Below are 23,163 nucleotides of genomic sequence, written 5' to 3'. Positions count from 1 at the left end.
TCACAAATGTATGGTCTTTAATGTATTATACAGGTTTTATAAAGGCACATTTTTTTCCCAAAATAAGCAAAATAAAGAGAGTCACAAACTATTTAATTGTAAAGCCTAAAGATAACCTTGGTCAAATTTTATTCTGATACTATTTTAAATTATTTTCTTTCCAATATAGAACAATATTAGTGACTGAACACCCAGTTTTAAAGAAATAATTGTGTATAGGCTATGGACAAAAATAATTTGGAGTGATTCTAGCCAAAATGAGACAGGAAACACAAAGAAATGTAATGCATTCTAATCCTTCTATTTTCTTCTGTGGTTTACAAATTTGCCAAGGTGTCTGGTAATTAGGTTAGAGTGCATAGTGAGATCATTGAAAGAGAATATGTTTTCTCCCCTATTTACTTTATTCTCTCTTCAAATAATTATGAGTTCTTGTCATATACTAGGCAATGTTCTCTCTATTGGAGGTGTAACAGAAGATAAAACAATGCCTGTTAAGGTTTCACTCTGCTAGAGCAACAAATAGTAGGCAAAACAATGAATATTTATATATTAGGAATAAAAAGATGTTACTGACAAAATACAGCAGGGTAAAAGATTAGTTATAGGAATGGGTCCTATCTGATAGAAAGTTATCAGAGGAAACTTCTCAAATAAATTGACATTGAGAAGTGATCTGAAGGAAGTGAGATAATGAGAAAATTGATATCTGGAAGGAAGGACACATAAACAGTCCTTGAGTCAAGTGAGCATATGTTGTATTCATGAACCTGAAAGGGACTATATGGTTGGACCCGAGTGAGCAAGAGAGAGTGATAAGAAAGATGATTATCGTGGACTGATACAGCTTATTCATTTGCCCCTGTCTCCAGTTTACTCAGGCCTTAGTTAAAACAATAATGAATCTGCTTTGAAATACATATTTTAAAACGTAAAATCACCCTATGAACTATTTGTTTATTTTTTACTTTATCACCTTATATTGTTCTTCCATGAGACCTGGCATTGAGAGAACAATACCAGAAATAGAGATCTTTTTTATTCTCTTCATTTCTGAGTTTATTCTAGGCTTTTCATTTAGCCTTATGTTTGTTACTTTAGGAATGTACTTGAAAATATGCTTGTCACAAGGACACAGTGAATGAAAAAGCAAGAACTGAAATAATAGCTTTTAAAGATGGCCTGAAAATGGATTATCTGCTTAGCCATTCTTTGTTGTTTTAAAAGTTTTTGATTGAAGAACGTATGAAAGAGAGTGCGAGCGAGCACGCATATATGTGTGTGTGTATTTCCAATCTGAATACCAGAAGACTACAGTAAAACATACCGTGTTTCAGATGTATTTAGAAAAGGCAATATGAGCAAATGGGAGGATATATTAAAGGCAGGAAAAAGACAGGAAAAAAATATTACTATGGGGGGCTCTTTTCCCAGTGACCACCAAGCTTCTGTTAGGCACATTGAATCCCTGTGGATATACTTGTAATAATGGATAGAAAATGAAATTGAAATCTAAACCCAAATAAAGTTCTCTTAATTTGATTTTGTCCTCTGGCATACCATAAGACATGAATAATTAAATAATGTTACAAATTAACAGCCTTTCCTTGTGTTATTCAACAAACTTATTTGCATTCAGTCTTCTTGATGTGTGTGTACTTTTCCCTATACATTTTCATATTCACAATATAGGCTGAAAAGTCACCTATACTCTCTGTATGTCAGTTTCATCAACTGCAAACTGAGAATGATAGTAATTACAACATAAGGTGAGTATAGGAATCAGTGCAATAATCTATTCATAGTGCTTAGTACGCACACTGACACATAGTAAACACACCATGTGATAATTATTGCTATGACATAGTACCATTTAGGAACAACCAAAATAAGATTGAATGAGAAAAATCATTTTGTATATCTTTCACATTGCTATGTTGCATTTGATTGCCCTTCCTGTCTACTGTACTAGGGAGAAATAATAGGAATATAAGGAAAATAGAAAGACAACAAGGTTGGTGGGGCAGGTTCCAGTTATGTCAAGGGCAGTATTCCCCAAAGTATATTTTTCAGAAATTAAAAATAAACTAAATTATATTGTTAAATTCTATATTATTTAGCTCTTCGAGAGATCTTCCCCCCATGGCCAGAAAAAGAGGCCTCAGTGTCACTGAGATGATAACACAAAACGAGCACCAGAAACAACAAAAAAGTTGTTGTTTATCCAAGATTTTTCAAATAAAACAAGCTATAAATATCTAAACATCCTGCTAGTACCTCAATTTTCTTTTTTACTTTTTTTAAGGAGAAGGTGCAATTAGATTAAACTGAACACTAGTAAAAATGTAATTTAGAAGAAAAACAACAGATTTTGTTATCCTGAAAACCTAGTTCAGGGAAACGCACAAGAACTGAGAAAGAACATCAATATAAAGGCCTTGATATGAGAATAATAAGCTGAGGTGGCAGCCTTTTTTTAAAGTCAGAGCTATTGTATGATCTTTGTGTTATACAATTACATGTATGGGACTTACATGTAACTTAATAATTATGAATGAAATACAGTTTTAATTTGCCTGAATCCTGGATTGCAATTATCCATCTTAGTGCTATTTTTCAAAGCATAGATAAATAAAAACTGATTACATGTTTGGAAAAATAGATATCTGTAGAGAAAATCAGTGTACTTGATGTATCCCTCCCATTGCATATTTCCTTCTCAAACTGAACAGAATCAGAGAATTCCATTTGCTAGTTACGTTTTCTTTATTTACATATTGGGTTGTGAGCATGCTCTGAGCTGCTGCAATAGGTTTAAGTCCACATTTTAGCAACACCATATGTAATGTGCTGGGATGATTCTAAATATCTGATAAACTTGTACTGAATTCTAGTACTGTTCAAAATTACAGCAAAAGAATATTCTAATAGTTAAAACCTTTAATAATATGAGCAGCAGTACAATTTTCACCATTTTGTGTCCTATTTGTTTCAAATATTTAAATTAACTTTATGCTAAAATAGTGGAACTATAATAAGCCAAATCTTTCGAATTAGACATTAGTGTGTCTAAAGGCCATAAATATAGAAATAAAAATAAACACATTTTTGGATGGTATTTCAGTATAACTTTGGTGAAAGATAGATGCCATGGTAGAAATAAGTTCGGGCCAGGCGCGGTGGCTCACGCCTGTAATCCCAGCACTTTGGCAGGCCAAGGCGGGCGGATCAGCAGGTCAGGAGATAGAGACCATCCTAGCTAACACGGTGAAACCCCGTCTCTACTAAAAAAAAAAAAATACAAAAAACAAAAAACAAAAAATTACCCGGGAGTGGTGGCGGGCGCCTGTAGTCCCAGCTACTCCGGAGGCTGAGGCAGGAGAATGGCGTGAACCCGGGAGGCAGAGCTTGCGGTCAGCATAGATCGCTCCACTGCACTCCAGCCTGGGCGACAGAGCGAGACTTGGTCTCAAATAATAAATAAATAAATAAATAAATAAATAGTTCGGATAATTAAGGTAGAAATTAGGGTATAAGTATAATTATTTTAGAACAGCATGATTCTTTTGAATAGGAGAACATAGGAACAAATACATTATTTAGGGAGACATTTCTAGTAGGTTTTAAAGAATAACTTATGTGCTAATTTAATTTGTAGGTAAAGTGAATTTTAGTTACCCCTAGCCAATCTTCATGGTCAAATTGTATCAGCAATTAAACTTTATTAGGGAAAATAAGATAAAATAATTTGCGTGAAGCGACTAAAAGAAATATCGTACCAATGACCTCTTGTAATAAATACTATTCACAAAAAAGTTGTGTAATCTGTTCATGTGTCCTTAAAAAGACAAAAACAAGCCTAATTGGAAAATCTCCAAGCCGCTTAGGGAGAGGCCTCAGCCCTCTTATATTTCAACTCTAACCATTGCCATTTATCAGAGTGAGCGTTCAATAGGCCCAGCTCAGATGAAGGGATGGAGAGAAGAGGACTATGACAATGATAAAGGGTGAACTTATCTTTATTGGTTCAAAAATTATTTTATTTGGGATACGACTAGCAAAATGGAAAAAAATACAAACTTTAAAAACAAATTACTTTGAAACAGATTCTTAGTCACCTAGGCTAGAGTTCAGTGGCACAATCATAGCTCACAGCAGCCTCGAACTCTTGGACTCAAGTGATGCTCCTGCCTCAGCCTACAGAGTAGCTAGGATTACAGGCCCGTGCCACCATACATGGCTATTTTTTTTCTTATTTTTCTGTAGAAATGGGGGTCTCGCTATGTTGATTGGGCTAGAAAAGATTTCCAAAATGGTAAGAGTTGCTCAGCATGTCCTCTCACCAGAGGAACATAAATTTAACTGCTGAAAGTTATTTATAAAAAAAGAAAAAAATAAAGTCTTTGACATTGTCTTAAATGGCATACAACAAAGGGAGAAACACCTATTAGAACCTTATGGTAATCAGAGACAGAGTCTGTGGTATTTGAGTCTTGATTGTTCCCTTAATTCCTCCCTCATTCCCACCCAACAAAGCATCACAAAAGCTCAGAAGCTCCAAAGCAAAGAAGTTCCTTCACCCCCCAACTCCTATTCTAGGACTACAGTTTCATTCTGAGAGGGGCAGGCCACCAGTAACTCTGATCTCTGCTGCTGTGATAGTTGACAGTATAGTGTAGCCATATCTTGTATGTGTACTAGAAAACCAAAATCTTAATGGCTAACTTTATTGTGACATTTGTTTTATTGTGATGATCTGAAATAGAACCCACAATATCTTTGAGGTATACCTGTAAAATCAAAAGTACAAATGATAAGATAAACACACACAAAAAAAGTGAATGAATAAATGAATGCACATCAAAATATGCCTGACAAAATTAAGTTTATTTTTTGTTGCAAATCATATTGTTATATACAATGTAAGAAAACACTTGTTAATCATGTATCTGGTAAGGTACTTTTAGCCAGAACTTATAAAAAACACTTACAATTCAATAACAATACAGAAATAAACACATTAAAATATGAGCAAAGCATTTAAGTAGTTACCTCTTCAAAGAAGACAGCAGTGGCCTGTAAGCACACAAAAATATACTTGACATCATTAGTCATTTAAAAAAATACAAGTCTAAACTTGAAAACGCTACCACTTTACAACCACTAGATCAAATATAATAAAAATATAGACAATAATTTTCCATTAAGATGTAGAGAAATGGGAACCCTAATATGTCACTAGTGAAAATGTAAAATCATCCAGCAATTTTGGAAACTATTTTGGCAAGTCCTCAAAATGTTAAATATAAATTTATCATATGACCCATCAATTCCAATTCTTACATGTTCTGAAGAAAATTGAAAATATGTATCTACAGAAAAGTTGTCCAAAAATGTTACAGTAGCATTAATAAAAATTTAAAAATGGAAATAATCCAAATGTCTATCAACTGAGGAATGGATAAATGAAATATGTTACGTCTGTACAATGAAAGATTAGATGGCGATACAAAGGAATGACATACTGACGCATGCCACTAAATGGACTAACCTTAAAAAATTATGCTAAAAACAAGACAGTCACAAAGACAACATATTGGTCATTACCATTTATAAGAAATATACAGAAAAGGCAAATGCATAGACACAAAATACATTATTGATCACCTAGAGCAGATGGGGAGATGGGAACTGAATGCTAATAGATTCTTTTCCTGGTTAAAAAAAAAATTCTAAAATTAGATTTGTGATGATAGTTGCACAAATTTCTAAATATACTAAAATCACTGAATTGCATACTTTAAATGGTAAAGTGTATAGTTCGCGAATTATATCTCAATATAGCTGTTTAAAAAATACATAGAAATTTTACACATAAAGCTATTTTTTAATAGTGTAATGGAGTCATTATACAGGTAATCAAATTAAATGTTCATTTAAAAACTTATCTGTTGGAATTTTGCTGGAATTTGCACAATATTTTCTCTAATTCACTATTTTTAATATTCTCATTTTTTAATTGACAAATATAAATTGTATATATTTGTCATATATAATACCTTGTTCTGAAATACACACACGCATGCACACATTAGGAATAGCTAAATTGACTCGTTAATAAGTGTTAGGGAAGCAGAAGGAGTCAATATTCTGCCTAAGACAATCCCTAAAGTACAAGCTAACACCTGATTTACTCTTTCTCTGTCCAAGCAAGGTTAGATAATCACATATAGAACTTTAAGAAATACCCTCCAACTTGTAGAAAAAATCAAGTGTGAAACCATAAATATGGTACATAGGAAGGGGAGAGTTATTTTCCGGACTCCTTTAACTGATAAGCAAAGATACAATATATCATGGATGGAGACTCCTGACATACCAGTTCTATCAAAGCAGAAATTGCAGATATAAATTATTATAAATAATTACAAAATGAAATTTTTGTAAAAATTAGACCAGAGGGAAAATAAAATTAGGTGGGTCTTGATTTTAAAAAAGTGGGTGTTGGAGTGGATTATGAGTTTTGATTATGCATCCAGCTCTGAAATGTTTATAAACTTGTTTGCTACTGACTCTTTAGTGCAGAATAGAAACAGAATAAAAGCCTATACTTAACACAGGGGCACAATGGAAAATGTTGCTATGCGTGTAACTGTAACTCAATCATTATATGTAACAGACAAGAAAAGAGAAAACTAGCAAAGAGGACTTTCATAAATAAAATGGTCACTTAAATTCAAGTAAGTTTTATGAGTATATCTATTTCATGATTTTACTTTTAACATATTATTTTAACAATGTGAAAGGAAGAAGACTGAATCAGTGAAAAATAGCTATATATAAGATCTTCCATTTTTATGTAAGTCTAATTTCAAAATATTTAACAAAACCAGTCATTTTCTACCATGTAAAGTGAAATTAGTAAGTATTTGTATTTAAAATGAAATAATTAGAAAAATATTTATTCATTTATTTATGTTAAAATGTTTTAGGAAAACACTGTCAGGAATTTCAAGTAGATATTTCAGAGGAAAAATCTGTTATAAAATTGTGTTGCAAAGAAAGGGGAATGCTTATACACTGCTGATGGGAATGTAACTTTATTCAGCCACTATGGAAAGCAGTTCAGAGATTTCTCAAAGAACTTCGAACAGAAATACCATTCAAACCACCAAACCCATTACTGGATATATATCCAAAGGAAAATAAATTGTTCTACTAAAAAGACACATGCAATTGTATGTTCATTGCAGCACTATTCACAACAACAAATACATAGAATCAACCTAGATACCCATTAATGGTAGACTGGATAAAAAAATGTGGTGATATATACCACAGAATACTATGCAGCCATAAAAAAGAACAAAATCACATCCTTTGCAGTGACATGGATGTAGCTGAAGGCCACTGTCTTAAGGTAATTAACAGCAAAACACAAAATCAAATACCACATGTTCTCACTTATACATGGAAGCTAAACATTGAGTACACATGGACATAAAGATGGGAACAATAGAGACAGGGAGCTACTAGAGAGGGTTGGGAGGGAAGGAGGTGGGCAAGTGCTGAAAAAACTACCATTAGGTACGATGTTCAGTACCTGGGTGACAGGATCATTCATACCTGAAATGTCACCATCAAGCAATATGCCCATGTAACAAACCTGCAAGTGTACCCCCTGAACCTAAAATAAAACTTGAAATTTAAAAAAATCGGCCGGGCATGGTGGCTCATGTTTGTAATCCCAGCACTTTGGGAGGCCAAGACGGGTGGATCACAAGGTCAGGAGATCAAGACCATCCTGACTAACATGGTGAAACCCCGTCTCTACTAAAAATACAAAAAATTAGCTGTGTGTGGTGGTGGGCGCCTGTAGTCCCAGCTACTTGGGAGGCTGAGGCAGGAGAATGGTGTGAACCCAGGAGGCAGAGGTTGCAGTGAGCCGAGATGGCACCACTGTACTCCAGCCTGGGCAACAGAGTGAGACTCTGTCTCAAAAAAAAAAAAAAATCAAAATATATATGCTACAAATACATGGATTTTTAAAATCAGATATGTTTTCTGTACAGGTGTTTAATGTTAGTTTCTTAACATATTTTTTTTCTGCTTATAGTACAAAGTAAAACATTCATCAGGGTAGTAATTTGAGGTTTAAAAAGTTACCCATTAGAATTACATGTATGGTATTAGTATTTTGTATTATACAACTGAGGTAAACATAGCCATGCATTTAATATTATTTGTCCTTTCACAAATAAATATGTATATCTTAATTTCAAAAACCATTTTCTTTAATATCAACTCTTGTTGCACCCAGCTTCTAAACCCACAAAATTCTGAAGATTTTCAAATTTGTTCATTTAATGAGGTTCTGTTACATTTCTGCTTATATCTGCTTGTTTATCTGGAGTCATCTTAATAGTAGGTGAAAAAAATATTAAAGGCAAAAATTTTAAAAGAATTTTTAAAATCCTAGAGTGGACATTAGCCAATTGTATAGAATAAATATATGAAAATTTACATTATGTATTTAGCAAAGTTTATACTTTCAGATAATTTTTATATATTAAACTAGCCTTTAGTTAACAAAAATATCCAGATTATAATTTGTACCAAGATATTTTTGTAAACCTTATTGGTCACATGTGAAGGGTGATTCTTGTCTATAATTTATTGATTCATTTATGTCAAAATAATATATAGAAATGCTTTATTAATTTTAAAATTGTGGTAATTGTTATTTTTACGCTCTCATTTCAAATAAATGATTAGGAGACAATGAGCATCACCCTGTGAAGACAGGATATGTCTTGTTTTGGCCTGTGTCTATGAGTTTTTCATTCTGCAGACTAATTTTTACACATTTTTTAAACCAGAAATGTAATGGAGATTAAGGGCAATAAAATGGAGATTACCTGACAAAATATTTTAGCCAAGCTCAATTTTAGTAAGCCTATGATATTCTCAGCTCTTATTTTTTGAACTATAATGAGAAGAATATGGCAGCTGTTTGTCATCCTATCATTCTTCCAATAACTTTTTTAAGTATATTAATATGATTGTAATTTTATATTAATCATGTAACTGACTTGTCATTGTAGCATTTGTTCATCTCAGTTATGTTACCAAAATTTGGGTGTTTTATTTATTGGTATTTCTAATACTTTTAAATGAAATTTTGTGGAACAGGACATAAAAAGATTTGGCTATTCCTACCTTTTGCCATTGAATAAGATTTAAAACCAGCAATATATGGAAAGGTTTTGCTCTGAATTTTAATTTTCTTTTGAGAGGAGTTCAAGAATGTAACCATAAATTATGATTATCATGTTAGTAATAATAGCAATAACAACATTATGGTGGATCATTGTTTTTTAAAAGTGCTCTCGTACTCTTTATTTTTAGTTCTGTCTCTCCCTCTCTCACACACAAAGAATAGAAAAGGCATTAACTTCTATTTCAGAAATAGAACACTATGATTAAAGAGGTCTAATAATTTGGGTATGATCACAAAATTACTAAAAATCAAACCTAGGATTCAAACCCAGCACTTCAGAGATCAAAATGAAATAACTTTTCAATATAATCATGATGATGCTTTGGATTATTTCTTCTGACAAGTGACAGTGAAATATTAATTGAAAATGGATAAAAAGTGATTCTAGTATTATTGATTCATGTATTGGTGTGCCTATCTTGAATATTACATATTTATATTATATATATATTATATTTTTAAAAGGATTATATACCTTGTCTGGCAATTATCTTTACATAATAGTATTTGAGAGTAAAAAATGTAACAGGAATTAATAGAAAATGAATAAAAGTATAGCAAACTACTTTTTGTATAACATAGTATTCACATTGTTAGACTTTAAAGTTCTGAAATCAAACTTTGGTAAAAAAGAAAAATGTTTCCATCTATATACATATACCTAAAGCCATTACTATGAACAAATCTTGGTAACTGAAAGAGAACTGTACTTTATGGTTTTACATGACCATTTTGTGATCATTTGAAACACAAATCAGTAATTTTTACTGTCTTAATTTTTACCATTTTTCTTTTGCCAAAATGGGCCATGATTCACTGTAATCAGTTAAATGTTCATTCTTTTACCAAATACACTGTATGATATCAATTTCTTGCATACCCATACATCATTCCATCTATAATTACTAGTTCAAAAAATGAAGAATTTGTATAACAGTATTTCAATGTTAGCAATGGGTCCTAAACAGCAGATCCTGCTTATGAACTCATTTAAATCTCATAATAACCTTAGATGGACATACCATTATTTGTCAGTATCATAAATGAGGAACAGACACCAAAAGCATAACTGTTTGCCCATGCAATTATACAAATGTGGTTTATAGCACTACCATAATCCTTGATTGATTGATTGATTGAGACAGGGTCTTACTCTGTCACCCAGGCTGGAGTATTTCTTTATTTTCAGTTTTTCCTACTGTCACTTCTTTAATCCCCTTTTGCCTAAATGGCACAAATGCCTCTCCTTTTAGATATCTGAGATCAGTGTGGAAGGTCTACTGGAAATCTGCATTCAGTTATAATGATACAAACCTATACTATTCAAATCTCTAGAGAATGTTCTAAAATGTAATGATATTTCTAAAACATTCCTTATACTTTGTAGTTCAAGTAGTGTCCTAAGTGTTCATGATGATAGACTTTATAAGAGGCCCCTGACTTGTATATGCTCGAATAGTATCTGGGTATATGCAAAAACAGTTATAGTGAGCAAAGTGCAGAGCTAATTTTTATACAAATTTATTTGGCTTTCGTTTATTCGCGTAAAGGCATATGCTTACTCCTGGAAAATGTAGATGTATTACCCAGGTTTACCCAGTTCTCTATTATGTCCTTATATTTTAGATTTTCATTTTGTATTTAATATAAATGTAAAAACGTGTTAATATGTTCAAGTGAGAGAAAAAGAGCATAAACACAATTGGTCTTCAGCACATCTACCACCTTATACCCAACTTAATCATTTTCAGTATATTCATTTTAATTTATGTTTTTGAACACTCACATAAGCAGAAAACCACATTCATTGTATTGGCCAAAGAAAAGATAAAGAGAGATTTAATCTACAAATGCTTAGCTTGCATCAGGCAAAGATGAAAAGTGGTCCTAAGTTGCTGTGACGAAAGTTTCACAGTAATTAGCTTTGAGGAAAACAGTGAAATCTTTGCTTTATAGTCATAGTACATGAAAGTTTCTACCTATTAAATGTAAAAGAAACTGTACCACTGAAGTCAGTACCATAAAGGTGTTATAAGCATATATTTGGTAGCCACAAACCATCTTCTGCCAAAATGATACTGTTATTTTTGTTTGTTTGTTTGTTTGAGACAGAGTCTCACTCTGTTGCCCAAGCTGGAGTGCAGTGGTGCAATCTCGGCTCACTGCAACCTCCACCTCCCCGGTTCAGGAGATTCTGCCTCGGCCTCCCTAGTGGCTAGGAAAACAAGCGTGCACCACCATGCCCAGCTAATTTTTTGTATTTTCACTAGAGACGGGGTTTCACCATATTGGGCAGGCTAGTCTTGAACTCCTGACCTCCTGATCCACCTGCCTTGGCCTCCAAAAGTTCTGGGATTACAGGCATGAGCCACCGTGCCAGGCCCATTTTACGGGTTCTATATTTACTTAGTAATTTTAGTTTATGGAGTAATTGAGTATGTAAGCCTAAGAAATGCATTCCAGTACCTTAGAATATGACCTAATGCCCAAAGTTTTGTACATTTTAAGTAACATAATGGAAATTCCAGTAATATTAGGATCCTCGATTTTTTTCCCTTTAAAGAGTAATTAATCATATGTAAGAAATGCTGATATAATCCAAACTAACAAATTAATGCTACGAATAATATTTATTACAAATTACTATAAATATTTTACTTTGTTACATAAGAGGTGCACATAATTCAAAAATCAAGGAAATTTTTCCTAAATAATCTAATATGTAAATTAGCAGAATCACATATGTAAGCCTAAGAAATATATGCCAAAATTTTTGTACATTTTAAGTAACATAATAGAAATTCTGGTAATATTAGGATCCTCAAGATTTTTTTTCCCTTTAAAGAGTCGTTAATCATATGTAAGCAATGCTGATATAATCTAAACTAACAAATTAATGCTACTCATAATAATGATAATATTCATTACAAAGTACTACAATGTATATATTTTGCTTTGTTACTTAAGAGGTGCACACATAATTCAAAAATCAAGGAAAATTTTGCTAAATAATCTAGAATGTAAATTACCAGAATCACATAATTTTGCCATCTTAAAATATTGAAGCTCAAACTCTGAAGATTAGCGACTTGTTCAGAGTGACAAAAATTGTCATAAAGAGCTGGAATTACAATCTACATCACCTAATTCATGCTTCAATTTCCTACTGTAGCTGTCAGCTTGTACCTCTTGGCATTATGAACTATATAAAGGAGAAATATGATATGTGAAATAACTATAGAATAAAAATTGCCAAACCTTCATACCAGCTACTTTTGTTATAGCTTATTTCCTTATTGTGTCTTATTATGCAGTTTATCCACATATTTTCATTGCACATGTATACATCCAACTCTTCATAGTGTCATACATATTCCATTTATTTCAATTTACTTCCAGTAGATTAAATGTGGCTCAGTCACAGTACTATTAAGGATGACAACCTCTCTGCATATTTAAGAGAAACTTGAACAAAGTAAATCAATTGTACTATTTTCCATGTTGAAGAATGAAATCTTGACATCCTCTGTAATAGCACAACTACAAAATTCTCCACCAATACTTTAAGGCAGAACATCTAGCTTAGGCTCCTATACTGAATATTTTCTTGCAATGCTAGCCAATGCATCTTGGTTTCTGTGACAATTTAATGCTGCAAAGATAAAACTATAATGAACCTTAAAATTTTCTTCACCCACCCCTAATATGGCTTCAGCCATACTGAACTCCTTTAGTTATTTTAACACATCATGCTCCAAATTCCTCTGTGACTTTATTCTATATTCTTACTTGCAGGCATTTTTACCCAATCTACTCCCAATTTATTAGTAAATTCCTGCAGAAATTTTAAGAGATCAAATGTCACTAGCTATGTAGTATCTTTAAATCCTGGAAATTCAATTAATGAGATTGTTTCTCTTTGGCATCAACATATCTCACAAAGGCATCTCCATATTATACAAACACTTTGTACATATTTATGCCTGCTAACTGACAATATAAATAGTATAGTTTGTGTTTCTTTTTAATATCTATCTGTTACATCGGATTATAAATACATTGCATTCTGTGTGTCTTATTCATCTTGGCATTTCCAGTATCAACTATAGTGATTGGTAAGAAAGGAGATGTTAAATAAAATCACAAATCAATTAATCTGATTCAAATTGGAAATGTGTTTTAATGCTGTAGAAATGATGGTGATCTTCAATTAGAGCTCCAAAGGCTACATCACTTCACAATATATAGAAACTAATGATATCTACATAGCCCTCACTGGTAGAGAAGAAGTTCCTCCTCAGGGATAGCAAGCAAAGAAATCTGAGACTTTGATTGCCTGTGGCCCAGGTCCCTGGTAATGTAGGAGTTCCTTGATAGAAAGAGCAAACCAGAAAGACCAGGAAATAATAACACCACTTCCATCCACTGCTTACTCTTAGAGCCGGAGTACCACTTTGAGAAAAAATGGTTCCCTCCACCCAGCTCTGATGCTGTGGCAGGAGGTTCTGCCCACAGGAGAGGCTGGCCGTATGACAAAGAGCTCTGCAGATTTGTCTGAGATGACTGGGTTTACTTGGTACAAAAAGCATAGAATTCCATGCCTAAGGACACTATTAAAAATAATGAAGATCTTGGTGGGCAGTGACTAAGAAGAGGCTAGTAGACCCATAATATACACAGAACAACAGAGCAGCCGGAAATGTGATAGAATCAGGAAGAGAGACAGCCCAGGATGTCCCTATGGAGATCACAGTCAACTCAGGGCTTCTGGAAGGCTGTGTGCATGTGCTGGGTTGCCCTCACTCAGGAGCAATCTGAGCAGGACAAGGCATGAAAATGAAAACATTCTCCAAGCTACATGCAGACCCATCAACACAGGGCAGAAACCTCATAGACACAAGGAGCTTAAACACAACTTCTAGCAAAACAGTGACTGAACAGTTAATTATTCTGACATGGAGGTAATTACTAGAGAAGCTAAACGTAAAGATAAAATAACACTTATCCTCAGCTTTCTGGAAGACTGTACATGCCCAACAAGGCTGCACCCTCTAAAGTACAATAAGAGAAGGAACCTCCAAGCTGGCAGTCTGTTGAATGTGAGACTGACATAAACTCCCTAAATAATGATTGCAGCCTCCAAGCCACACACACATATCCAACAGTAAAAGCGTAAAACTCCAACTGGCTAAGGAGAGCTTATGCCAAATATTTCAACAATAAATAGCTATATTCTTCCTGGGACATTAGATATTAGTCCCAAAGTCTAGATATTAGACTCAAAGATTAAAAATAATGGGAAAATATGATCAGGGGAAAATATGATCAGGGAAAACACTGCAAGGAAAATATCCTTCACAGAGTTAATTCAGGCAAATCACTATGCAAACAAATGACCAAGCAAACAGCAGCAATAATAACCACTGCCAGATGGAGGGGTGGGTAATGTATTCATAGGTGCTACAACATATTACCGAAAATATCCCACTTGCAACAGAAATATATGACACATGCAAAGAAACAAGAAAATATGACCCATACACAGTGAAAAAGCAAACAAGAAAAACTGTCTTTGATGGGGCCTACATGGTAAATTTAGCCAAAAAAGACTTCAAAGCAGCTCTTAAAAACATGCTCAAAGAATTAAAGGACACTAAGATTAAATAAAGGATGGCATGATGACAATTTCATATCAAATGGAGAATATCAATAAGATACAGATATAAGAAATACAAAGGAAATTCTTTAATGAACTGAAATGAAAAATTCACAGGAGCAGACTAATAGTACTGACACATGTGACAATATTGATGGATCTTGAAAACATGCTAAGTGAAAAAGCGAGTCACAGTATCTATAATATTCCATTTATATGAAAAGTCTAGAATAGGCAGTTTATAAGTAGATTAGTGATTGCCTAGAACCTTGAGGGTTATTATGGGTCAAATTATCACTCCCCACCCAAATTCATATGTTGAAGTTCTAACTTCCAGTACCTTAGAATATGACCTAATTTGGAAATAGTATAATGTATTCTATATGGGAATGAAAACAGGCATTAGGTAAAAACAGAAGCTAAATAAAGTATGAACTTCAGTTAATAAATCACTATTTTCATTAATTGTGACAAATGCCAGATCTTAAGCTGTTAAGAGGAGAAACTGGGTGAGGGGTATATGGGAACTCGGTGCAATCTTTGTAACTTTTCAGCAAATCTAAAACTACTCAAACGTTTAAGCATGAGACTGAGGCATAAAAAAAGATTTTGTCCTTAACATTATAGAGCATGTTAAGAAATTTGGACTTTAAGAATTTTGGAAAATAATTGAAAGATTAATTATAAGAAAATAGTCACTTTTGAGGAGTCCATTAATACAGTAGATCACAGTGGTTTTAGGCAATATTTGTTCTCTGAAAGTACCACATGCGTGATTTGATGGGAAATCAAATATTACTTTTTTCTTCTCTGTAGTCATGTAGTGAGGATTTTTATTTTAATTTTGGACATTATATCTGCACCCACAGTTCTGGTAGCTCCACCATGCAATGTTGCACAAATACAGAGACATAAACATAGACATATGCAACTTGGACTGATTAGGAATATGTCTCTTGGAACTTCAGAAAAGAGAAGGCTGAAGAAACTGTATGTAATATAATGTATCATATCTTCTACAGACCTGCTTTTTTACTTACATAGTGTATTTTATAGATAAATATAGAACATTTTAAAAAGAAATATAAACACTTAGATATGGTCTTGCACACAATAGTGGCATTGCCTACACTGGCATATAGATTGGATGCACTAATTGCTATGTGAGTTTTCCAGCTTAATCTCAGGAGAAGCCTTTATATCTTTTTCAACCACAAGACTTGGGAACTATTCATACCACTACTTGCTTTCTCCTGATTTAGAGTGCCTTTTGTTTTTAAATCATATGACTGCATAGTTGCATATTTCTCGGTAACTAAGGATTTAAGGAATTATAAATATATCCCATGACTGGAGTCTTTCAAAGGAGATGATGTATTTTCACTAAGAGGATATCTATCAATGTTTCATTATTAAATTTAATTATTAAGCAACACTCCAGAAGAAAAACTTGCCTGTACATATAACTTTCTCAAACCTTGATAGCACATTTATCCTTTGCTGTTCATCCATTTGTGTATTTATGGTCAAGGTGAAAAAAACTGAAATCTGTGATACAGACTTTATTGGCTTTGAGCCATCATGATGATTTTCTCTGCCAACACAATGTATTATTTCATAATTAGGTAAAGAGTCTCTCCCCAATCCTCTCTTTTAATAAAACACCACAGAGAGGGAATTTGAGTGACATAGAACAATTTTAGAATTTAACTGTTTTAATGAATGGATTTCATTCAAATAAATACATGCATATATTCATACATAATTGTAAGTGTGATTTTTATATATTTTATTTTTTCTGATCTAAGAGACAGAGAAATAAGCCAAAAATAATCATATGCAGGATATTATTGCTTAAAAAGCAACAGAAATTCAGACATATATGTCTGAAAAGAATATATATATATATATATATACTTTTAATTTTGGGGTACAAGTGCAGGTTTGTTACATAGGTAAACTAGTATCATGGAAGTTTGTTGTACAGATTATTTTATCACCCAGTTATTAAGCCTAGTATGAAATATATATTCACTTTTTGTTTTTCTTAAATATTGCCAGTAAAAGTAAAACATCACTTCACCTGTACAATTAAGAGCATGCCATGTAACACAATGAAATATTTTTTTCCCAAAACAATGATAGCTTTGACATGCATATTACTACTGCAAATTTTAAAATTTCTACTCATATAAAAGAGGGATATTCCAGACAAATTTCAGGCCTTACTCTCTGAAAAAAGATATGACTCAAAGAAAAATAATTGTCAACGTTGTAACTCAGGAGTATGTGAAAAATGAGGGGAGGCCCTCCACATGTGAGATAGGCCCATTGTTCAAATACAGACTCTCTAGGGAAAAAAAAGACATGAAAATAAATTTTGCATTGTTGATAATTGCATTTAACCAAGACGGTAAATTTTTCTCTCTGAAAACATTTTTAAGGGAGGAGGATTAGCAACTCATATTAAAGTTAAAAAGAGGTATTAAAATGTATGGCATTGTATAAAAATAATCTTCTGGGGGGAAAACTAATTGTATACATGAATAATTGTATTATACATGGGTAATCGTATTAACACATTGACCTCATTAGATGGTTGCTAAACCTGGACCAATCATTCTGGATGCTCTGCTATTCACCAATTATTTTTATTTTTTTCTTTATTGGATTTTAAAATCTGTCCAGTTATGGAACAAAACACAGTGTAATCTAGGAGAAAATCACATGAAAGTAAAAAATGGCAAGAAATGTGACTCCTTCTGTTAAGGATTTGATCACTTAATTTATCTTTAGATTACTTCTATTGTGTTTTTAGAAGAACAGTTGTTTAAACTGCAAGCTGTCTGTGATGGATTCTATCCTTTATTACTCAAGTGGTTATTGTATAAATATTCACTTTTCATAGTTCATTGACCCCTATACTTTCTAACAGTCTGTCAGCCTTTGTTTTCTTTTCATTTCCCCTTATTACTTAAATGGTTGATTATTTTAGGAACATTCCCCTAAGACCCTTGGATTATTTACGTATGTGTCATAGATCTCTGGCAAAACCCATGTGCACTTTATTCTGCTTCTTCAACTGGGCAATTACACAAAACTGTATTACCTCAAAATAAAGGAGAATTGTCTTGCAGTAAATTCAAGATCTCATATCTAAAATGGACACAGCAAACTGTCCAGATATCACACTTGAGACTTCTCAGTTTCACTCGCTGTCACTTTCTTCAACATTATGTTTTTTCACTGTTCTTCACCCTCCTCTGATTTCTGCAACTTGCCACCCAGCTCCAGTCTTAGAAAGAGTATAAACTCACTATCCATGAACTTCTCTCTCTTCTTTCAATCTAAATCCCCACCCATCTGCACTCTTGTCTTCTCTCACATTAGAGAACCTTCTTTCTGTCTAATTTCCCGAAAGGGCTCCGGATTCTGCCACTTTTTTTTTTCTGTAACTTCGTTTATTAATAGTACATGTTATTTTCTATACAATTGACTTTTCTCCACCAATTTGGTCCTAAGAGCTTTAGGAACAAAAGCTCTTTTTTGTTCCATGCTCAGTTCTCTACTGTTATATAACACAAACAAAAACAACATCCCTGCTATGCTGTCTCCCTATAAATCTCTTGCTCAACGAAAAAGTTGTTTTCTAAAAATTACTGTCTAAAACCTGTTTCCTTTTTTTCTTTTTCTTTTTGTTTATCTAGCCGCAACACTAGTTGTTCAAATGGTCCATATCTTGCTAAATACACTGGACATTTTCTAATCTTAATCTTTTAAAACATTTCAGCATTATCCAATGAAGCATTCTTTTCTTTTTAAAAGTCAATTCTGTTTATTTGGCTTCAGTGAAATTGTGTTGTCTTGGTTTTTCTTCTACCAGTTTCTTTGCTCAATTTTGTCTACTCTCAAGAATCTTCTTTCCTTATGGTTACTTTTAGGTCTATAATCCATTTTGTCTTAATTTTTGTATATCTTGCAAGGTATGGATTAAGACTGGCTCTTTCTTTTTTTGAAACAACAATCTGATTCTCCCAGCATCATTTGATAAAATGCTCTTTCCCACTGAATCGCCTTTACACTGTTGTCAAAATTAATTGACCATGTAACTAGATTATTTGTAGATTCTGTATTCTGTGTCATTAACAAGTGTGTCTTTCTCTCTTACCAGTACCACCACTCTTGTGATTACTACAGCATTATAACAAGTCTCGAAGTCAGAGAGTGTTAGAATTCCAATTGTATTACTATTTTTTTCGTAGCATTTTCACATGATTTATAAAACCATCTTGCCTATTTCTATAAAATAACTGCTAGGATTTTCACTGGGACTATACTTAATCTGTAGATCAATTTGTGGAGGATTAATATCTGAAAGTATTGATTCAAATGGTAGGGTTTTCACCATGATTAAAAGCTGTTAGGATCAAATTGTTAGAGAAAAGCCAATAGTGTAAAAGAGGAAAAGTATTATTAATGATCCATGACCACAATATATCTATTTATTTAGATATTCTTTAATTTCTGTCAACAGTCTTTTGAAGTTTTAAATGTGTAGGTCTTGCATATTTTTGTCAGATTTACTATATATTTAATGTTACTGAAATATAACCATGTGGAACACATGTAATAGTTTTAGTATTTTTAATGGATTTAATAGGATATTCCACATAGACAATTATGTCGTTAGTCAATACTTTTATTTTTTCCTTTTCAATCTGAGTGCTTTTTCTGTATTTTCCTTGTCTTATTTCACCATTTAAAAACCTCCAGTACGATGTTGCATGGAAATGGAGAAAGTGGATATCCTTGTTTCCGCATAGACTGCGCTAGCTATAGACTTTTTATGGATGCATCTATTTTTGAAAATTGTGTTAAAATATATGTAACATCAAACTTAACATTTTAACCCATTTTAAAACATATAATTCAGTAGTATTAAATATATTCACATTGTTATGTGACCATCATCCTTATTCCTTACTAGAACTTTTTAATCATCCCAAACTGAAACTCCCTACCCACTAAACAATAATCGCCTATTTCCCCCTTCCCACAGCCTCTGGTAACCACTCTTCTACTTTCTGTCTCTATGAATTTCAATTTATACATTATATAAGTAGAATCAAACAATATCTGTCCTTTTTTTGTCTGGCTTATTTCAATTAGCATAATGTTGTCTAAGTTCATTTATGCTGTATCATGTATCAGAATTTCATTTTTAAGATTGAATAATATTCCATTTTATGGCTATACCACATTTTGTTTATTCATTCATCAATGTATGGATATTTGAGATATTTCAGCTTTTGTCTATTATTAATAATGCTCCTATAAACATTAGTGTTAAGATACCTGTTTGAGTTCCTGCTTTCAATTCGTTTATTTATACCTAGAAGTAGAATTGCTTGATCATATATCAATATGATCATACATCAATTTTATGTCTTAATATTCTGAGGAACTGCCATATCATTTTCTACAGTGGCTTTATCATTTTATACTTCCACAAGCAGTGCAGAGAATTCTAATTATTTCATGTTCTTATATGTGTATTTTTAAATAATAGCCCTCCTAATAGATATAAAGTGGTGTTTTCTGTTTTATCACCTCACAAAGAAAACTCATACCCAATTAACTGTTACTTCTCAGCCCCTTGTAATCATTAAACTTCTTTCCATCTCTGAATTTGCATACTCTGGACATGTCATATATTGTGGAATAATTCAGAAAATATGTCATATTCACATTCAAAATTCTTTCATGTTGCAACATGTATCAGTACTTCTTGTTTTTGTTGTTGTTGTTGTTGTTATTGTTGTTGTTTTTCCCCTCAGCCTCCCGAGTAGCTGGGATTACAGACATGCACCACCACACCCAGCTAATTTCGTATATTTAGTAGAGATGGGATTCTCTATTTTGATCAGGCTGGTCTCTCACTCCCGATCTCAGGTGATCCACAAGCCTCGGCCTCCCAAAGTGCTGGAATTACAGGCGTGAGCCACTGCACTAGGCCACTTATTTTGCTTTTATAGCTGAATAATATTCCATTGTTTGTTATACCACATTTTGTCTATTTATCATCCGATGGATATTTGGCTGACTGCGTTTCTACCTTTTGACTGCTGTGAAGAGCACTACTAAATTTGTATAAAAGTATTGATTTGAACAACTACTATTAAGTCTTTTGAGTTTATACCAAGGAATAAAATTCTTGGGTCATACAGTAATTCTATTTTTTTTTTTTTTTTTTTTTTGAGACGGAGTCTCGCTCTGTCGCCCAGGCTGGAGTGCAGTGGCGCGATCTCGGCTCACTGCAAGCTCCGCCTCCCGGGTTCACGCCATTCTCCTGCCTCAGCCTCCCGAGTAGCTGGGACTACAGGCGCCCGCTACCACGCCCGGCTAATTTTTTTTGTATTGTTAGTAGAGACGGGGTCTCACCGTGTTAGCCAGGATGGTCTCGATCTCCTGACCTCGTGATCCGCCCGCCTCGGCCTCCCAAAGTGCTGGGATTACAGGCGTGAGCCACCGCGCCCGGCCAGTAATTCTATTTTTAACTTATTTAGGAACTAACATTCTTTTCCACAGCGGTCTCACTATTTCATACTTCTATAAACAATATATGAAGGTCATAATGTTTCCACATCCTCAATGACACTTGGTTTTTCTCAGGTTTTTATGGTTGTTGTTGTTCTACTCAGGATGAAGTGGATCTCACTGTGGCTTTGATTTGGATTTCCATATTGACAATTGATATTGGGTATATCTTTATGTATTTGTTTACTATTTTCTTTAGAGAAATGTCTGTTCAAGTCCCTTGTCCATTTTTAAATTGGTTGCTTGTCTTTTTGTTGAGTTAATGAGTCCATTATGAACACAGGATGTATTTTCATTTATTTAGTTTTTTAATTTTTTTTCAGTAATATTCTGCAGTTTAGAGTGTAAGAGCCTTACACCTTCTTGGTTAGTTTATTCATTGATTAAGTTTATTTCTAAATATTTAAATGTTTTATATGTTCTTGCAATGGAGTTGAGATTTTAATTTTTAAAAATTTGTTTATGGCTGGTATATAGGTACACAATTGATTTTTGTGTGTTGATATGTATTCTACAACCATGTTGAATTTGCATATTAATGCTAATAGATTTTTTTACTATTAAGAATTTCATATATATAACATCATGAAGTCTTTAAATATAAATAGATTTAATTTTTATTTCTAATAGAGATATCTTTTATTTTTCTTGGATAATTTTCTGTCTTAAACTTCCAGTGTAGTGGTAAAAACAGATTTCTTTTAGTTCCTGATATTAAAGGTAAACCTTCCCATCTTTTGCTATTGAATATAATATAGTTGTGTGTTTTCACAAATGCTCTTTATCATGTTAAAGAAGTTCCCTTGTATTCATAGTTTCTTGAGTGTTTTTATTACAAAAGTGCATTGGATTTTTCCAAATGTTATTTTTTTCTTCATCAATTGAGTTGATCATGTAGTTTTTTTGGTCTCATTCAATTAAAGTTACGTGGATTGGTTTTCTTTTCCTTTTTTTTTTTTTTCTTTTTTGATGGAGTTTTTTGCTCTTGTTACCCAGGCTGGAGTGCAATGGCACAATCTTGGCTCACTGCAACCTCTGCCTCCCAGGTTCAAGTAATTCTCCTGCCTCAGCCTCCCGAGTAGCTGGGATTACATATGCCCACCACCATGCCCAGCTAATTTTTGAATTTTTAGCAGAGACGGGGTTTCACCATGTTGGCCAGGCTGGTCTCTAACTTCTGACCTCATGATCTGCCCGCCTCAACCTCCCAAAGTGCTGGGATTACAGGCGTGAGCCACCGTGCCCAGCCTATGTGGATTGGTTTTCTATGTTGAAACTCCTTGCATTTCTGGGATACATCCCCCTTGGTGAGGGTATACAATGTTTTTACCATTTTTAATATGCTGCTTTATATTTGCTATACTATATAATTATAATTATATATTATAGATTCAAATATTTTCAATACATTATAATTAGTTTTTAGTTTTCTTGTAAAAGATTTTAGACTTAGTTTTGTTGATTACTATATTTCAATTCTCTTTTTTTTATATATTATACATTTATTGAAAAGTTTTGCAACTATATCCATAAGATATATTGGTGTATAATTTTCGTTCCTTTTGTTTGACTTTGGTATTAAGGGTAACACTTTCCTCATAAAATGAGCTAGAAAGTATTCTTTCATCTT

General features: G+C 33.1%; 1 protein-coding gene across 4 annotated transcripts in view; it reads left to right on the top strand.

Moving 5' to 3' along the window:
- Positions 1–23,163, top strand: part of LOC129144272 (protein eyes shut homolog) — a 773,546-nt gene that overhangs the window by 587,108 nt on the left and 163,275 nt on the right. The window lies entirely within an intron of this gene.

This window comes from Pan troglodytes, chromosome 5 (assembly GCF_028858775.2).
Source record: "Pan troglodytes isolate AG18354 chromosome 5, NHGRI_mPanTro3-v2.0_pri, whole genome shotgun sequence".
Taxonomy (NCBI): domain Eukaryota; kingdom Metazoa; phylum Chordata; class Mammalia; order Primates; family Hominidae; genus Pan; species Pan troglodytes.
Note: the sequence above shows the minus strand (reverse complement) of the source record. Positions and strands in the feature narration are given on the sequence as shown.